The sequence below is a fragment of the Oryctolagus cuniculus genome, chromosome 1 (assembly GCF_964237555.1).
Source record: "Oryctolagus cuniculus chromosome 1, mOryCun1.1, whole genome shotgun sequence".
NCBI classification, from domain to species: Eukaryota; Metazoa; Chordata; class Mammalia; order Lagomorpha; family Leporidae; genus Oryctolagus; species Oryctolagus cuniculus.
This window is the reverse complement of record NC_091432.1, coordinates 59970091-59982307: the sequence shown is the minus strand read 5'-3', so window position 1 is coordinate 59982307 and position 12217 is coordinate 59970091.

The window sequence follows — 12217 nt, the reverse complement described above, 5'->3', positions numbered from 1 at the left end:
GGGGCAATCAATGGGTTTGGTTTCACAGTATCAGAGTTCCTTGATTGCTGTGTGAATCATTGCAGACAGCTCAATGTTCACACTGAGAGTGCATAGATCCTTTGTGTGGTTCATGCCCCTCAGTGGGTGAGGTGTGCAGGCACTGTGGGCTCACCCTAGGCAGCTGGATTGCCTTGGCAGAGAGGGGCTAAGGCTGTGAATATACCAGCCTATGTCTCCTCTAACATACCTTCCTCCCTGCTGATGATAGAGTAGATCTACTATGCCCAACTTTGGTGTCACTCTGGACTTATTCCACCCTTGAACCTTGAACACTATCCAGAGTTCCCTAGCCCCAGGATCCACCTCTGGATATGTGTTGAAGGCCTTCCACTAAGCTATAGAGGCATATTTCAAGATAAAAGTCCTCAAAGGAGAAAACCAGCAAGTGATTCCACAGATGCCTACAAACAAATGTAGAGATACAAGAAACATGAACAAGGGAGACAATGTGATTCCCCAAAAGGAACACAACAACACTTCAATATTAGAATGTGAAGACAAAGAGATTGATGAAATACACGAAAAGGAATCCAAAAGAATGATCATAAGATTACTCAAAAACACAGAGAAGCAAATCTATGAGATTGTGGTTCCTCTTTTTCTGATGTTGTTGCCTAGTGACCACCCTCAGAATAAGAGGCTGCCCACAGCCTGGCAACACACACACTATGATATATACATATATCATAGATTTTGTTTGGGGTCCAGGTATGGGTTAACTGAGTCTTCTGTCTCAGAGTACACAAAGTTGCACTCCAGGCCTCAGCTGACCCTTTGAGGCTTTACTGGAAAAGAGATAAATCCAGGCTTGTACACATTGGCCAAATCCAATTCTTTTTGTTGTATAACTGAGGTTCCTGTTGTCTTTCCGGCTATTATCTGGACTTCTCTCAGCTCCTTGGGACTACTTACATTCCACAGCCAAGTATCCCTCTCCATAGGTCCTCTAACAATATGGCAGCTTAGTTACTACAGTCAGCAAGAGAGAAAATTATTTGACTTAAGGAAGGATACATTCTGTCTTTTAGGGGCTTTCATCTGATTTAACTAAGGGGCACCCAGGAAAATCATCCTTTTTGTTAAAACAATATCATTTGTCCAGCATTCTGGCATAGCAGGTAAAGCTGCCACCTGCAGTACTGGCATCCCAGTCAAGACCCAGCTGTTCCTCTTCTGATCCAGCTCTCTGCTATGGCCTGGGTAGAAGATGGCCCAAATCTTTGGGCCCCTGCACCTGTGTGAGAGACTTGGAAGAAGCTCCTGGCTCCTGGCTATGGATTGGTGCATCTCTGGCTGTTGTGGCCAACTGGGGAGTGAGCCAGTGGCTGGAAGACCCATAGAATGGCAAATGTCCTAACAGCACTCTGGCCTCAGAATCAGCCCTTAAGGCATGCGGATCCGGCTGAAATGCCCATGAGAGTATTTCAGGCATGGAAAGCCAAGACACTCTGGGGGAAAAAAAAACCTAAATGAAAGATCTCCACGAGTGAGATCCCAGTGGAAAGAATGGGTCATCAAAGAAGGAGGTACCTTTCTCTGAAGGGAGGAGAGAACTTCCACTTTGACCATGACCTTGTCTAAATATGATCAGATTTAGCAAACTCAAAAGGCTTCCATAGCCTTGGCAGCTCATGACAAGAGCCTAGGGTGATTACTGATGCCATAAACAAGAGTGTCAATTTGTTAAGTCAACAACAGGAGTCACTGTGCACTTACTCCTCATGTAGGATCTTTGTCCTTAGTGTGCTGTACATTGAGATTTAATGCTATAACTAGTACTCAAACAGTATTTTTCATTTTATGTTTCTGTGTGGGAGCAAACTGTTGAAATCTTTACTTACTGTATGCTAAACTGATCTTCTGTATATAAAGAGAATCAAAAATGAATCTTGACATGAATGGAAGGGGAGAGGGAGAGGATAAGGGGAGGGTTGCGGGTTGGAGGGAAGTTATGGGGGGAAGTCATTGTAATCAATATTCTGTACTTTGGAAATTTATATTCATTAAATAAAAGTTAAAAAAAAGAAGTTAAAAAAAGAGAGAAAAGTTAAAAAACTAATTTACTACACACACACACAAAAAAAATAAATAAATCTTTTTTAAAAAGAACAAGTTTATTTTTATAAACACCCCAATTTTCATTTGATGAATGGTGCCAAGTAGTCAATCACATTTTGGAAAAAGATTATTCTAAGGAGACGTGTCCAGTGGAGAAACAGAGGGATGTAAAAAAAAATAAATTTTTTAATTTTGGTGGTCTGGACATAAAACCAGCTGCTTTGAGATTTTTGCATCCTTATTGCTCACGGAAGTTTTATTTCTGGTTGAATATTTACATGAATACATCTGTAGGCTCAACTACAATGTTAGAATGTTCAGCTGAGGAATGTTTTAGAGTTTAGACTCAATGGATAAAGGAAAGAGAAACATGATCTCTAAAGAAGATGGAGCAGGGGCCGGTGCTGTGGCACAGCAGGTTAAAGCCCTGGCCTGAAGTACCAGCATCCCATGTGGGTGCTGGTTCTACTACCGGCTGCTTCTCTTCCAATCCAGCTCTCTGTTATGGGCTGGGAGGGCAGTGGAGGACGACCCAAGTCCTTGTGCCTCTGCACCCATGTGGGAGACCCGGAGGCTCTCTCTCTCTGCCTCTCCTCTCTCTGTAACTACAACTGTTTTTTTGTTTTTGTTTTGTTGGAGGGAGGGAGGGTTGTGAAGGGGAGGGAACTTTTATTTATTGTGTTCACAAACTCCAAATAAATAAATCTTTTTTTAAAAAAAAGCAGCATGGAGCATATATTCGGAAGTGCTGCCAACTCTGACCAGTTCTAATATGGTTTTGAAATGAGGGAGAGTATGGGAGAAAAAAATAAGAGATGATAGAAGAGCATTTTTCAGAGGTGCACTGTGACCCAATTCTTCATATTGAAATTACACATTTAAAATACTGATCAATCAAATAATATTATTAAAGATCATTATTATTAAGATATGTTTGGGAAGATTTTCTTGTTCTTAGGTTGAAGAGTTCAATGAACAAATAAATGAGCAACCTATATAATTTACAGATAAGTCAAAAACAGACTTGCCTCAAGCTTTTAGTAGCAGCACTAGATACTGTATGATATTACAGCAGTATTTTAAAAAATATTTATTTTTCATTTTATTTGAAAGGCAGAGAGAGAAAGAGAGAAACAGAGATATAGATGAGAGAAAAAGGGAGGGAAGAGAGAGAGAGAGAGAGAGAGAGAGAGAGAGAGAGAGAGATGAAGGTTAGAAAGTGAGATCTTCCATATTCCCATAGGCTGGTTTGCTGCCTAAATGCCTGCAACTACCCAGCTGGATGAGACTGAAGCCAGGATCTTCTCACTCCATCCAGGTATCTCACATGGGTGGCAGGGATCCAAATATTTGAACCATCGTCTTCTGCCTCCCAGGTTGGACATTAACGGGATGCTGGATCAGAAGCAAAAGAGCACAGAACCGGCACTCAGAGAATGTGTGTATCCCAAGCAGGATTTTAACTGCTTTGCCAACCACCTGCACCATGTAACTATTTTTAATATTCTTAAGGCATTTCATTTGAATTTAAGATTTTATGTACAATAAATTAGTAAAGGAAAAAATGAAACTACTGGTGTATAAATAAATGTTTTTGTCTAATATAAAAATGTAAAAGTCTGTAATTAAAATTTCACTTGGCTCAAAATAGATTATATATCAGGAATGAAAGCAGTGTGTGTGTTGATGGTGGTGAGAGTAAATATATACAAGGTTGACAGAAAATTATTCTTGAAAGTATAACAAGAGAGGCTAGTTATGGCATGTACACAAAGTTACATCTTGCCCAATGGGTTAATTAAATGAAATAAACTTCATTCACTACCATATAGGTAGAAAAGAAAAATTCAAGCAAAGCAGCAAATCATGAAGTACATAAAAAATAGTAGAGATAAGCCAAAGCTTCTATCCCTAGATGCCAATATGTACACATATCATCAAGACACACCCATGAAGTGGCCAAAGCAGTGCTATTCATAAAAGCCACAAACTGGAAACAACCCAAATGTGTATCCACATTGTAGCATATTGTATAACACTGAAAACAATATCACAGCTACATAAAAATTTTTGATGAAAAATTATACATGTTTACAGCATACAATGTGACATTTCAATGAATGCATACAATGTAAATGATAAAATCAGGAAAACTAATGTCTCCCTATTTTTATTCGTATGTGGCAAGGATGTAGAGAAAAGGGAACCCTTGGACACTGTTGATAGGAATGTAAATTAGTACATCAAGAAAGACAGTAGGGAGGCTCCTTAAAAAAACAAAATTAGAACTACCAGTCCCACTACTGGGTATATATCAAGAGAAATGAAATCCATCTGTTGAAGAAATATTTGCACTCCCATGTTTATTTTAGCACTATTCACAATAGCTAAGAAGTGGAAACAACCTAAATATCCATTGATAAATGGATGATAATGAAAATGTGGTACATATATGTAATGGAATACTATTCAGACATAAGAAATATATCATTTAGAAAACCTGATGGAACTGGAGGTCATTATGTTCAGTGAAATAAACCACGCATAGAAAGACAAGTACTGCATTATTTCACATTGGACTTTAAAAAGCATTGAAGATAAAAGTATCATTGTGGTTACAAGAGGCTGAGAAAGGAAAGGGAATGGGGAAAGATTGAGTGATGAGTATTAAGTTATAACCAGATAAGTGTAAAAAGTTCTGGGGTTATTTGAACAACAGTGTTACTAAATAGACAATGTTAATGTACTCTGTATTTCTCTACTAAAAGAAAAAACTAAGATAAGACTTTAACAGTTTTCACCATAAAGAAATGTTAATGTTTTACAACAGAAATATTTATTCTGACTGAACATTAACAATGTGTACACATCTCAGATCAGCACAAAATACTCCAGAAATATGTACAATTTATATGTGGTTTTTAAAAAAGCAATAACAAAAGGAACTTGAAGCTGGTTCATGAATTTAGAAAAAAATTATAATTTTTAAAAAGTTTTATTTATTTAAAAGGCAGTGTGGTAGAAAGAGGGAGAGATAGAAGGATGGGAACAGAGAGCGAGAGAGGGAGATTCCATCTATCTGCTGGTTCACTTTCAAATAGCTGCAATGTCCATGACTAGGCCAGTCTGATTCAGGGCTTCCAGCATGGTCTCCCACATGTGTTTCAGGGATCCAACTACTTGGGCCATCGTCTGTCACCTTCCCAAGCACATCACCAGGAAGTTGTATCAAAAGTAGGAAAGCCAGGACACAAACCAGCACTCTGATGTTGAATGTGGGCATATCAAGCAGTGGCTTTACCCACTTCGCCACATCCCCACCCCAAAATCTTTTTGGTTGTGTGGTTTATCAGACCTCTCAGAGATTCAGATAGGTGGAAGACACTCCATGAAAGAAGGATGAGATCTTTAAAAAAAAGGGGGGGGGGCGGTCTGTGGCACAGCAGATTAAAGCCCTGGCCTGAGGCACCAGCATCCCATATGGTTCTAGTCCCGGCTGCTCCTCTTCCGATCCAGCTCTCTGCTGTGGCCTGGGAAAGTAGTAGAAGATGGCCCAAGTCCTTGGGCCTCTGCACCCGCATGGGAGACTTGGAAGAAGCTCCTGGCTCCTGGCTTCAGATCGGTGCAGCTCCAGCTGTTGCGGCCATCTGGGGCGTGAACCAGCGGATGGAAGACCTCTCTCTCTGTCTCTACCTTTCTCTGTAACTCTTTCAAATAAATAAACTATATCTTTAAAAAAAAAAAAAAAAAGAAGGACAAGAACATCTGTGCTCAGCAAAAGTACACAGTGGAACATCATGCAGTTTTGGATCTCCTCTTTGCCCTATGAGTTTTTTTTTTTTTTTTTTTTTTTTTTTTTTTATTTGAAAGAGTTACACAGAGAGAGAAGGAGAGGCAGAGAGAGATAGAGAGAGAGAGAGGTCTTCCATCCTCTGGTTCATTCCCCAGTTGGCCGCAATGGCCGGAGCTGCGCGGATCTGAACCCAGGAGCCAGGAGTTTCTTCCAGGTCTACCACGCGGGTGCAGGGGCCCAAGGACTTGGGCCATCCTCTACTGCTTTCCCAGGTCACATCAGAGAGCTGGATTGGAAGTGGAGCAGCCGGGACTCGAACCTGCACCAATATGGGATGCCAGCACTGCAGGCAGTGGCCTCACCTGCTACACCATAGTGCCGGCCTCTTGCCCTATGAGTTTGTGTATAGTGCTAAACAAAACTGAATGCAACTTTTACCTTTCCCCTGATCTACCACAACAACCTTACTTTAAAAGGTGACTGCTACTACTGTTTCCCTAGAACTGCCGAAAAATACATTAAGGACATTTTTTAGGGGAGAAAACACATTTAAGTACTTATAGGAGCAGCTTGGTTTGCAGGCATCCCGAATAGTGGAAGGTAAATAGGGTTATTTCAAGATTTTGAAATCCTTTTGTTTCCTTTGATTGGTCTCCAGGTTACTATAAATTTTGATGGCAGGCTAACTACAAAAATGGTTATCTCTTTAAATCAGGCTATTTTATAGTGAACTTAATTGCCATGGTGCACTGAACAGACTATGACTAAATGTACTCAGATAATGTGGAACTACCTTTATTGCCTGAACTTTGAGCCATTTGATTTTGATCAGTCCAGTTCATGGAAACTCTGATCAAGGAATGTTCTTAAGATTCTAAGTAATTTTTTTGCCCAGGACTCAACATAAAACATACACAGATTCCTTTTCATCAGCTGGTTTTTTTTTATATATAAAAGAGGGAAAAAGAAAACACAAAAGTGAAACCAGGTTTTCATTTCCTGCCTATTCTGAGGATAAATTCAGTCCCCTTTTTCACATAGGGAGCCACATCTTGGGCTAGAGCTGTGAGTCAGCAGCCTGCCAATCTCAGGAAGGAACCTGCTCTATTAGGTCTCTCTGGAGCAACCTGAAGACAGACATTTAGCCTGGAGGAGATAGGTAGGTGATGAACAAAGTTGGAGGTAGGGTAGACAAAGAGATACAAAGGCCCACAGAGAGACTAAAATAGAAAGAGAAATTAATGGAAATAGAGGCATTCTAAATGGAGATTCAGATGCAAAGAACACAAATATGAATGTGGTATCATTGTTTGAAAACAAAGCTACAAACTGGGAGGAGTATATAATCTAAACAAGTAGTTTGGTGAACTTCATTATCAAATATAAACAAGTCAGGACATTTATTCAAAACAGTTGCAGCAAGAACAGGAGGAGGACTGTTGTAATAGACAAGCAATCACAAAATAAGAGCATCAGGGACCTCAAAGACAGCAGAGGAGATTTTTTTTTTTTTCCATAGAGGAAGGACCCAGGAGGCAGGGGGATGGCTCTGTATGGAAAGAATGGGATAATCAGGGAATGTTTTCTTTGAGGTCAGCAAACATTTAGGACAGGTCATTAAGGAGGAGTTGTAGCTAGTTTAGAAGGAGGGTAAGCCAAAGTTCAGAACACTGGAAAAAAGGAGAAGTTTATATTTGGTTAACTTAACAAGCTCTTTGTTTCTATTGATCAATGAGGATAAAACATTAAGCCAATTGTTTATAAGACAAAGCATGGGAACTGAAAATATCTGTATCTTACCTGTCATAAATTAAAAACAGAGACATGAGTCTTCCCTAAGTCACATAGAAAAGAGTTGTTCCCTATAGTAAACCATTTTTTCACATGCAAAAAGGCCATATCAAAGGCTTAGGTAAATTTAGCATTGTTAACATGGCTCGTGAGAGTAGCAGGTATTATTGCAAGCACAGAAAAGAAACCTACTAAGTAGAACTGGAAGATTAACAGAAGTCTTCACAAATGAAAAGAAAGCTGACCTGGGTCAAGAATATGGAACCCCACTCAAAGAAGGTGGTAAAAGGCTCATGTGAAGTAATATGCAGAGTAAAGATACACTTTCAGGAGGTAAGACAACAGAGGGTGGCTTCTTTTTAAAATTTGTGTTTATCATTTATTTGAAATACAGGGTTACAAAGAGACAGAGTAACAGACAAAGAGATCATCCAACCACAGGTTCACACCCCCTCCATGCCTCCCAAATTGGTACAACTGTCAGGGCTGGGCAAGACCAAATCCAAGATCCAAAATTCTACCAGAGTCTTATATTTAGATTGCAGGGACACAAGCACTTGGGCTATCTTCTACTTCCTTCCTAGGTGCATTAGCAGGGAGCTGGATCAGAAGCAGAGAGATGGGCTCCAACTGGTGCTCTGATACAGGACACCAGTGTTGCAGATGGAGGCTTAATCGCTGTGCCAAAATGCTGGCCCTAGAGGGTAGCTTCTAAGGGAAAATGTGAGCAAGATGGTAGGAAAGGGCAAAAGAATGATTAGGGAAGGAATCAGACAGATAGGCTACTGCCAGATAATGAGAGGTGTTGAATGCCAGAACTAAGTAGCTTTGAATTAAAAATCAATACAGAGTATTGTGTTTAGTGAAAACAGTCAGACACGTAAAACAAATACTATTTGTTTGCCATCATATGTGAAAGCTAAAACAAATCAATCTGAACAGAAACACTAAGTACTAGAGGCTGGGTAGGAGATTAGATAATGGATAACAGTTTACCGTTAGAGGAATAATTTTCTAGTATTACTCAGCACAATGGGGTGTTTTCTCAGCAAATACAAATACAAATACAAAAAGGGGCTTTTCAGGTGGTGGCCAGTACTCCTCAGGGATCTCCATTGCTTGCCTCAGCTCTGCTTCCCTTCTCCTCACTGCCTCTTCCTGTCTCTGCCTACCTTCTGACAGCAAGTCTCTCAGTCCCTGCAGGGCCTGTTGTGCCTGCATCTGCTTTTGGTTTATTAGCTCCACAGGAGACTGCTCTGACTCTGAAAGACCAGACTGTGACAGTTCCAGCAGTTTCTCCAGGGCCCTTTTCTCCCATGGATGTTGTACCTGGGATTTCAGCTTCTGGAGGTCCTCTTCATCAAGGTGTTGCAAGGCCTGGGCACAGGTCACACCTAAGTGTTCCTGCAGCTTTGGCAACCAGTCCTCAACAGCCAGTCCAGCTTCTCTCAGCATCTCTTGGAGATCTTGCTTCCTTCCATCTCTGAGCAGATGTTCATCATGGGCGTGTCCTGCTGTGGCCATGGCTGTGTGGAAAACAGGAATTCAGTTAGCCTGACTGCTTCCTGACTCTAGGCGGTATCAGTCTCATGACCAATGGAGCAGGTATAGAAAAGATAATTCCCTAAGTGTTCCAACACAGATTTTTTGCTAACATTTTTTTAAGTGCAAGTTACCATTCTGGATGTTCACAAAATGCATTTTTTTTTTGAATTGCCATAATGAATTGCTGCTTAGCCTGAGTTTGGCACTCATTTCACAGAATCAGTTCCATAGAGACTGTTACGCTTTGAAATGAAATTTCAAAATGTGTATGAGTTTGAAAGCTTGATGTTTCCTTTTCTTTTTCTTTCTTTCTTTTTTTTTTTTTTAATTTATTTGATAGAGTTATAGACAGAGATAGTTGGTTCACTCCCCTAATGGCTGCTATGGCCGGCGCTGTGCCGATCCGAAGCCAAGAGCCAGGTGCCTCCTCCTGGTCTCCCATGCAGGTGCAGGGGCCCAAGCACTTGGGCCATCCTCCACTGCCCTCCCGGGCCACAGCAGAGAGCTGGACTGGAAGAGGAGCAACCAGGAGTAGAACGCGGTGCCCGGGCCGGCGCTGTGGCTCAATAGACTAATCCTCCGCCTGCGGCGCCAGCACCTGGGATTCTAGTTTCAGTCCGGGTGCCGGATTCTGTCCTGGTTGCCCCTCTTCTGGGCCAGCTCTCTGCTGTGGCCCGGGAGTGCAGTGGAGGATGGCCTAAGTCCTTGGGCCCTGCACCCACATGGGAGACCAGGAGAAGCACCTGGCTCCTGGCTTCGGATCAGTGCAGAGCTCTGGCCGTGGTGGCCATTGGAGGGTGAACCAATGGTAAAAGGAAGACCTTTGGCCAGCGCCGTGGCTCAGTAGGCTAATCCTCCCCCTTGCAGTGCCGGCACACCGGGTTCTAGTCCCGGTTGGGGCGCCGGATTCTGTCCCGGTTGCCCCTCTTCCAGGCCAGCTCTCTGCTGTGCCCAGGGAGTGCAGTGAAGGATGGCCCAAGTGCTTGGCCCTGCACCTCATGGGAGACCAGGATAAGCACCTGGCTCCTACCTTCAGATCAGTGCAGCGCTCTGGCTGCGGTGGCCATTGGAGGGTGAACCAATGGCAAAAGGAAGACCTTTCTCTCTGTCTCTCTCTCTCTCACTGTCCACTCTGCCTGTCAAAAATTAAAAAAAAAAAAAAAGAATGCGGTGCCCATATGGGATGCTGGCACTGCAGCCAACACCTTGATGTTTATTTTTCAAGCAGGAAAAGCCTGTGTTTTGGTTTATTACTACCTCTCTATCAATTTTTGTTAGAGAGTTTCATGATTTTTTCTTGACCTTTTATATGCATCATTTTTGTTCATTTTCCCTCTGAATTTGATTTTTCTTTTTAAAATTCAAAACAGAGTGACAGAGTGAGAGGGAGAGACAGAGAACAGAGTTTCTACTTGCTGCTTCACTCTCTAATTGCCTGCTATGGCAGACTGAAGCCTAAGATCCAGGTACTCCATCTGAATCTCTCATGTGGCTGGCAAGAACCCTAGCTCTTGGGCCATAATATCCTCCCTCCAAAGTGCACTAGCAGTGAGCTGTATCAGAGGTAGTGGAGCTGGTACTCTGATATGGGAGGTAGGCTTTCCAAACAACAGCTTATCTTACTGTGCCACAACATCTGCCCCACTTCTTATACTTTCTCTTTCCTTAATATTTGTTACATGAAAAACTATTTATTGATGTCATGTACATCTCTGTATGTAGACTCAAACATTCATCAGTACCCAATATCTCATCAGTGTTATGGTTTCTCCTTCAACTTTCTTCTTCTTTTTTTAAAGATTTATTTATTTATTTGAGAGGCAGAGTTACAGAGAGAGAGAAAGAGGGAGAGGGAGAGACACAGAGAGAGGTCTTCCATCTGCTGGTTTATTCCCCAAATAGTCCCAATGGCCAGAGTGTCAGTCACTTGTCCAGTAAAGTGTGTATATTAGCTTCAAAAGTCTCCAGGCTTTGTCATTCCATTAATTGTTCCCAACGTTCCAAACATATTTTGTTAACTTTTTTTATATGTAAAACATCATTCAGTGTGTTAACATGGATTGATTTTTAAGTTGCCAGAGTGATTTGTGATTTAGTCAGGATATTGGCAGTTTTTATTATACAGAATTAATTCTACAGAGAGTATTGAACTGGTAAGTTTAAAAATATGAAATTGAAAGCTTGTTGTTTATTTTTGAAAGAACAATGTGTCCATGAAACATTCATTGACTGGTCCCATTTCTTCCCCTTTGGCACCTTTGTTCTTTTTCCTTTAAGTTATCATTCCTGTTCATTTTTATTCAAAAATAGAGAGGCAGAGATAGATAAAGACACACAGAGATAGATATATAGATAGATAACAGATAGATAGACGGATATCTTTCATTTGCTGGTTCACTCCCCAAATGCCCACAACAGCTGGGGCTGTGACAGGCTGAGGCTAGGAGCCTGAAATATTTCACACTACATAGAAACTCAGGTGATTCAATCAAGTTACCCCTCCAAACAAATACTTATATTTTATCTTCATTACAATCACTGAAGTTGGTTTTATATGTGCCGACAACTATAGTTACAACATTTAGTAGTGAGAAGCATTCTGAATTTTTTCCAGAGAGACAGATGATGTAGCCTTTGTTTCAGAGTACCTGACATGAATGAATTACTCTCTGCTTTTTTTCTTTCTTTCTTTCTTTCTTTTTTTTTTTTTTTTTTTGCCAAGTAGAGTTATAGACAGTGAGAGAGACAGAGAGAAAGGTCTTCCTTCCATTAGTTCACCCCCAAAATGGCTGCTAGGGCCGGAGTTATGTCGATCCGAAGCCAAGAGCCAGGTGCTTCTTCCTGGTCTCCCATGTGGGTGAAGGGACCCAAGCACCTGGGCCATCTTCCACTGCCCTCCCTGGCCACAGCAGAGAGCTGGACTGGAAGCGGAGCAACTGGGACTAGAACCTTGCGCCCATATGGGATGCTGGTGCTGCAGGCAGAGAA